Below are 5,763 nucleotides of genomic sequence, written 5' to 3'. Positions count from 1 at the left end.
CAGGGGAGCCCCTGCTCAGGACCTGCATAGATGATCAGTTGAGAGGCAGCCGATGCACACACCTCCCCTGGCTGCTCCCAGTCCTGAAGCTCTCCTCCCAGACTGGTAGCACGTGTGTTTCCAGCAGCTCCTGAGCAGCCAACCCAGCTGTGCAGCAGCAGACCTGCCAAAGCCTTGGCTCAGCCCCCGCAGCTCTGCTCCCCCCAGGGCAGCGATGTCTCCAGCTCTGGCTGCACGCCACGTCCTGTACTACGGTCGAGGCATCTTGGAGGAGATCAAACTACAGCTTCCCAAGTGCTCACCCGCCCTGCCAGGCCAAACACCGTGTCCCTCGCCACCGAGCTGCTCTCCGGGTCAGCTCCTCTCGTATCACAGCTCTTCAGCAGCCCCTGCCTGCTCATTCAGCTACAGACCCGGGACTCAAGGCTTTAAATTATACCGCTGTGTAATGGTGATAGCCTTTTATTCTCCAGCCTCCTGGCTGAACATCCGTGACACTTCAAGCAGAAGCCTCAAGGAACTCTGATTATTTAGAAATTGCTCCTTCTCTACACTGGGGTTTGCTGGTGTGAAGCTTCTCCACAGCTTTGCCGTTCAGTGCAGTCATAATGCTGGTCATGTCACACCCAGGGTTCCTCAGATCACAACCTGACAGCACTCGTTGCCATCTCCAGTGTCAGCTCTGGGACCTCTGTGCTCTTTTGTAAAGTGCTGGAGGATTCTTTCTGCCCACTCAAAAATGGCTTGGAGGATTTGGGCAGTGCTGGCCTGTCAGCCAGTGATGGCTGATGATACCCCACATGAGTATGAGCCATGCTAAACATCAGGGTTGCTTCCCCAGATCACCAGTTCTCCAGCTTATGGTCACATGAGGAGATGGGGTTTGTGTGCACGGATGCTTTGGCAGCTTCCTTTCTGTCTAGATTCCTATCAACAGCAATTATCAGGCCAGACTTCCCCATCACCATCATATGGGAAGAAAAAAGTACAGAAGAGCTGTTCAAGGGAACAAACCTGGATAAGCATCCTTGCCAGTCTGAAGATGTTTAAGCAACGTGGTGGTTGGCATCTGTACCACAGCAAGCCTCCATCTGCACACAGCTGAATGTAAGGAAAAAGCCTTTTATAGCCAGGTGGAGGCTGCTCTGCTTGCTGAAGCAGGATCAGGAGAGGAAGGACAAAGATATCTCCCCCACCAGTTCCACTGCAAGCAGCTGTGGCTGTGGGAATTCAAGCCCCAGCAGCTCTGACACTTTGCAACGTGCTGGACCAAATTATCCATGGAGGTAAACAGCACTTGGCTCCAGCAGAATTACACCAGGGGTTAGTTTTGATGTATCATCCACAGAGGGCAGAGGGAGAAGGCAGATGTTCTTACCTGATTTGAATCAGATTGTGCATCTTTGGCAATCCCTGTGGTAATGTATAATCTTGGGCCAAGCCAAGAAACCCAATCTGATGCTGGGGCCTCCAGCTGTTACTGAGCTAGCTGTAAAACCTGCTTCATGCACCTGCTTGTACAATCTCCTTCCACGGGGAAACAGCCCTCCTGACCATCCCCAGAGATCAGTTTTGCCCAGAAGGTTGAAGCTGGCTCACAGTTGTAATCGTAGCTAATATGGTTAGCACTGGCTACCTCCAGGTTTATTAGCATGCATCTTGCTCTGAAAGTCTGGGGTTTGAGCCTTCTGAGTGTCTTCTCTTTCACTGTTCAGTGGCCAGCAAATCCTCAGAGGGATGCCTGCCACAGGAAGGTCTGGACACACCTTTGTGCATGGGTACTCAAGGTGACCAAGAACAGCTCTTGTAACAACCTGGACTGGAATAGGAATACAGCCAGGACCAAATGCAAAAATTTGTCTCTCACCATCCTCTAGGAACAGACAAACACCATTTGCAACGTAAGTGACCTTTCAAGAATACTTCAGGAACAATAGTTACCCAGACCTAAGGGAAGGTCCCCTGTGTATGATGTGATAAGTCAGCCGTGTAGCTCTTATTGACAATCCTTATCAGGACAAAGCTTGATCCTCTCTGATCCTTAGGCCAAGCACCAGCAGACTCAGGACCATACAGAGGTAGACTGCTGTCTCTCTCTCACCTTTTGATTCTTCTTTTTCCCCAAAATCTACGGGAATGTTTCCACAATGCACAACATAAAAGGGAATATGATACTGCAATTTCCTGCAGAGAGGCAGCTGTAAGTCAATTACCAGCTACCTTTAAGCCAGGAAAAAGTCTCTGAATTTAAGAGGAGAGACATCAATAAAGTCCTACTGGGACAGACTCTACAAATAAAAGAATGAACGTTTTTGCACAGTTTCTTTTGAAACCACAGAACAGCAGCTTTGGGCAGGCACAGAGCTTTCTCTACGATTCACAGGAGGACTCAAAAAACTCCAGTGGAAACATACCCTCCTCCAATAAATGACAAAGGGACCTGCTTTCTCCCATTTCTCACGGGTGGCAGCAAAGTCAAAGCAGATGAAGTGACCCACAGCAAGCCAGGCTTTGAGATGGCTGAAGCCACCTAGCATGTGGCCAAGGATCTGGCCACCTCATAAGAAGATTGCTCCTCCCCAGGGCTTTCAGCTGGCCTGTCAGCTGCAGGTTCTTCTCCTTCCCCCACCAGGCAGACTGCATTAAGTAATATATGGGACATGTGTTGTCTGTGGTTTGTTTTCTTTCATCTCCTCCCCAGGCAGAAACAAGCCTGGCAGGACCTCCAGCTCCCTTGTATTGTTTTGGATCTCCCTCAGGCAGAGAGGTGGAGAGAAGGCCCCCAGGTCACACCCGGCAGTTCTTTTTAGCAGCATATTGTAAATATTTGGGACAAAAGCCTTCTGGATCTACTCAAACAGAGCTTTTGCCAGTGCAGATAAAGACATGCCAGCAAGCCTTTCATTTAACTGCATTCTGGCCCTTTCCTAACTCTCCAGGTACTTGTAGGGATGGGAGGCGATCTCAGACCAAACAAAGTCAGTCCGTGGATTTTTCCACTGGAGTCAATAGGTGGGTTCAGGTCCAGACCCTAGAGTATCCAAGCACACAAATACTATTAATGTATTTGCCCTGTGACAGGCACTGGTCTGATGTGACAGTTTCCCTTCCCTGACTCAGGTGCTGAGACAAAGCCCCATGGATATTAAGAACTCCAAAATCTCTAAAGGCATTCCAGCAAGACCCCACATCTCCCTGCCCCAAAACTAAGCCATGCCTCTTGTGTTCCCACAAACCACCTTCAAATAGGAAATAAAATATTGCAACTTTTTGAGAAGAAGACCTGGATGCAGCTCCTTACCAGATTACAGGGCAACTGTCGTGGTTCTGATTTGGACAACAGGTCTCTTACAGCCTGGATCCAGTCCTGGTACCTCAGGATGTGCAATTTCTACCAACCAAATGGACTAAGGGAGCAGACAGAAGGAGATCCCTGTGCATGTGCCATGCCACTTTGACAGTCATCTTCAGCCCTCCCAATAATCCCAGCTACCTTATCTTTCTTGCTATTCTTCCCTTGGTCAGCTTGCAGACCTTGCACCTTGGTCCTTGTCCTGTTTCCCTGTAGCATCAAAAGACCTCCCCATGAAGTGCTGGCAATGCAGTAAGAGTGCTTCTTGTTGCAGTGGGATTGATTTCACTGTCACTGGTGCAGACAGCATCCTTGGGGGCTGAAATAACTTCAAACTAACTTAATTGATTAAGCAAAAGAGCTGAAATGGATATTAGTACCCAGGATGGGCCAGAGGTATTAGAAACACAAAGCATGGCAAAGCTCAAGAGCACCAGCCTCCAGCTGTGCTGAAGGGAAAGGAAAGGGGAGGGGTAAGGGGGAACATTTTTTTCTTCATTTTATTCAAGCTCTGTCTCGGCTTCACAGAACTGGAGAATAATTTGGCTTGGCAGGAACCTCTGGAGGTCTGTATCTCAATGCCTTGAATAAAGCAGGTCCATGTTCAAGGTCGCATCTAATTGTTAGTGGCCTTGCTTCATCAAGTTTCACTCATTTTTGAGGATGGAGACTTCTGAGCCTCTCTGGACTTCTCTCCTAGTGCTTCAGTGCTCTCACGAGAAAGACACTTTTCCTTATGTCCAAAAGGAATTTTCCCTGCTGCAGCTTGTCCCCTTTCCATGTTGTTTTATGGCACACTTCTCAATAACCCTCCTTTAGGTAGCCAAGCACAGCAAAAAGCTGCCTTGTCCTTTTGCCTTCTCTTCTGCTGACACCTTGGACAACTTCTTTGACCCAGAATGAAATATATTGACTTCTAGAAAGAAAAGCAGCAGAAATGAGCACGGGATTTTGGTTGTAGGGGTTGGTGTCACCTTCCTTTCCAGCCGTTCTCCACCCTTTGCTTTCAGAAAGTGTTCAGCAAATTGCAGCTGAACATGGAAATGTGCTTCTGGTGACCAAAAGTCACATCTCTCATCAAACTAAATATTCACTAGAAAACTTCACCTTAGGAAAATCACCAGCAACTGGGTGCCTTTGAAAAATTTCACCTATTTTCAGCATCCTCCCCCTCAGCTCTCCTGGGTGTTAAATATTAGAGTAAGGAGCTGCTGGCTTTGATACAGAAGTAGTAATTCTCTGCCTGAGGTATTTCCTTTCCTGGCTCTCCTCCCTTTCAACTCAGAGTGTTGTTTTCTTTGTAATTCTTATTTTTAATTCTGTAGTATTTGCCTATTTCCAACACCTCTCCCACGATGTCAAATCAGCAGCGAGGGGGCCAGCAGGAATATATATATATTCCTATTACCTTCAGCACAACAGCAGAAGGTTTTAATACATAACCAGTAAATTCAGCTCTCTGCAGGGTGATTGCTCAGAAGAAGTCCCTACTTACAAGAATGTCACCATGTGCTTCCCACAAGAAGGCAGCCAGAAAGCTCCTGCTGTTGCTGGCAGATGGTTGGAGGGTCAGCCACCAAAGGCTTTCTGCATGGATTCACTGGGATACAGGTAAGCTGAGCAACTGCTACATGTCTGGGGAGAAAATGCAAGACCACAGCCAAGGCTGGGGTGCCTCACAATGTGCATTTGGAAGGGTTGGCTCTCTCAGACCCAGTACAATTACCTAGGCAAGGACAGAGATTTTCCAGTTGTCACGTGCTCTGCTCAGCTCTTGGCCTCTGGGAGTGAGGTCCTCAGGACAGTGTGAAATCTCTCCATTGGAATTTGGTTTTCCTCTGTTAGTTTCTCTCTGTTATTACTTTGTTCCATATCAACAGCTAAGCACTTTGTCTGTCTGAGAACTGAGGCAGAGGCACACAAGAAACAGATGATCCAAGAACCATTTTCTTCACCCACTAACACATAACCAACTCACAAAGAAGGCACTTTAGTTTCCCTATTTTCCCAGAGCAAACCAAACCCTTGCCTGCTATAACTCATCAAAAGTGTTACTAGATCAGCCACCAGAAGATGGTAGGACTCAGGGAACAAGATAAGAGATATCTGGGGATATTTACAGGGGTATTTCGGGACCCAACTGTTCAATACAGGTCTAAAATTTAACTGGTTTCAAGGAGATGAGCATATGTAGTTCTGGGCTTTGGTCTGAGACCTGAGACCTGATCTTTTCCTCTCCCCACTGACCCCAAAAGAGGGTACTTTTTGCACAGCTCTCACCATATCAGAACAGCACTTCTATGCTGTAAGGCAGAGCATGTAACTTTCTGCCTGAAAAAAATTCAAGTATCCTGTGAAAATTGAAGGGAACTGAACCTGAGAAGACTGAATGTGGTCATGGGAAGCAAGCT

The sequence above is a fragment of the Heliangelus exortis genome, chromosome 2 (assembly GCF_036169615.1).
Source record: "Heliangelus exortis chromosome 2, bHelExo1.hap1, whole genome shotgun sequence".
Taxonomy (NCBI): domain Eukaryota; kingdom Metazoa; phylum Chordata; class Aves; order Apodiformes; family Trochilidae; genus Heliangelus; species Heliangelus exortis.
This window is presented reverse-complemented; position numbering follows the sequence as displayed.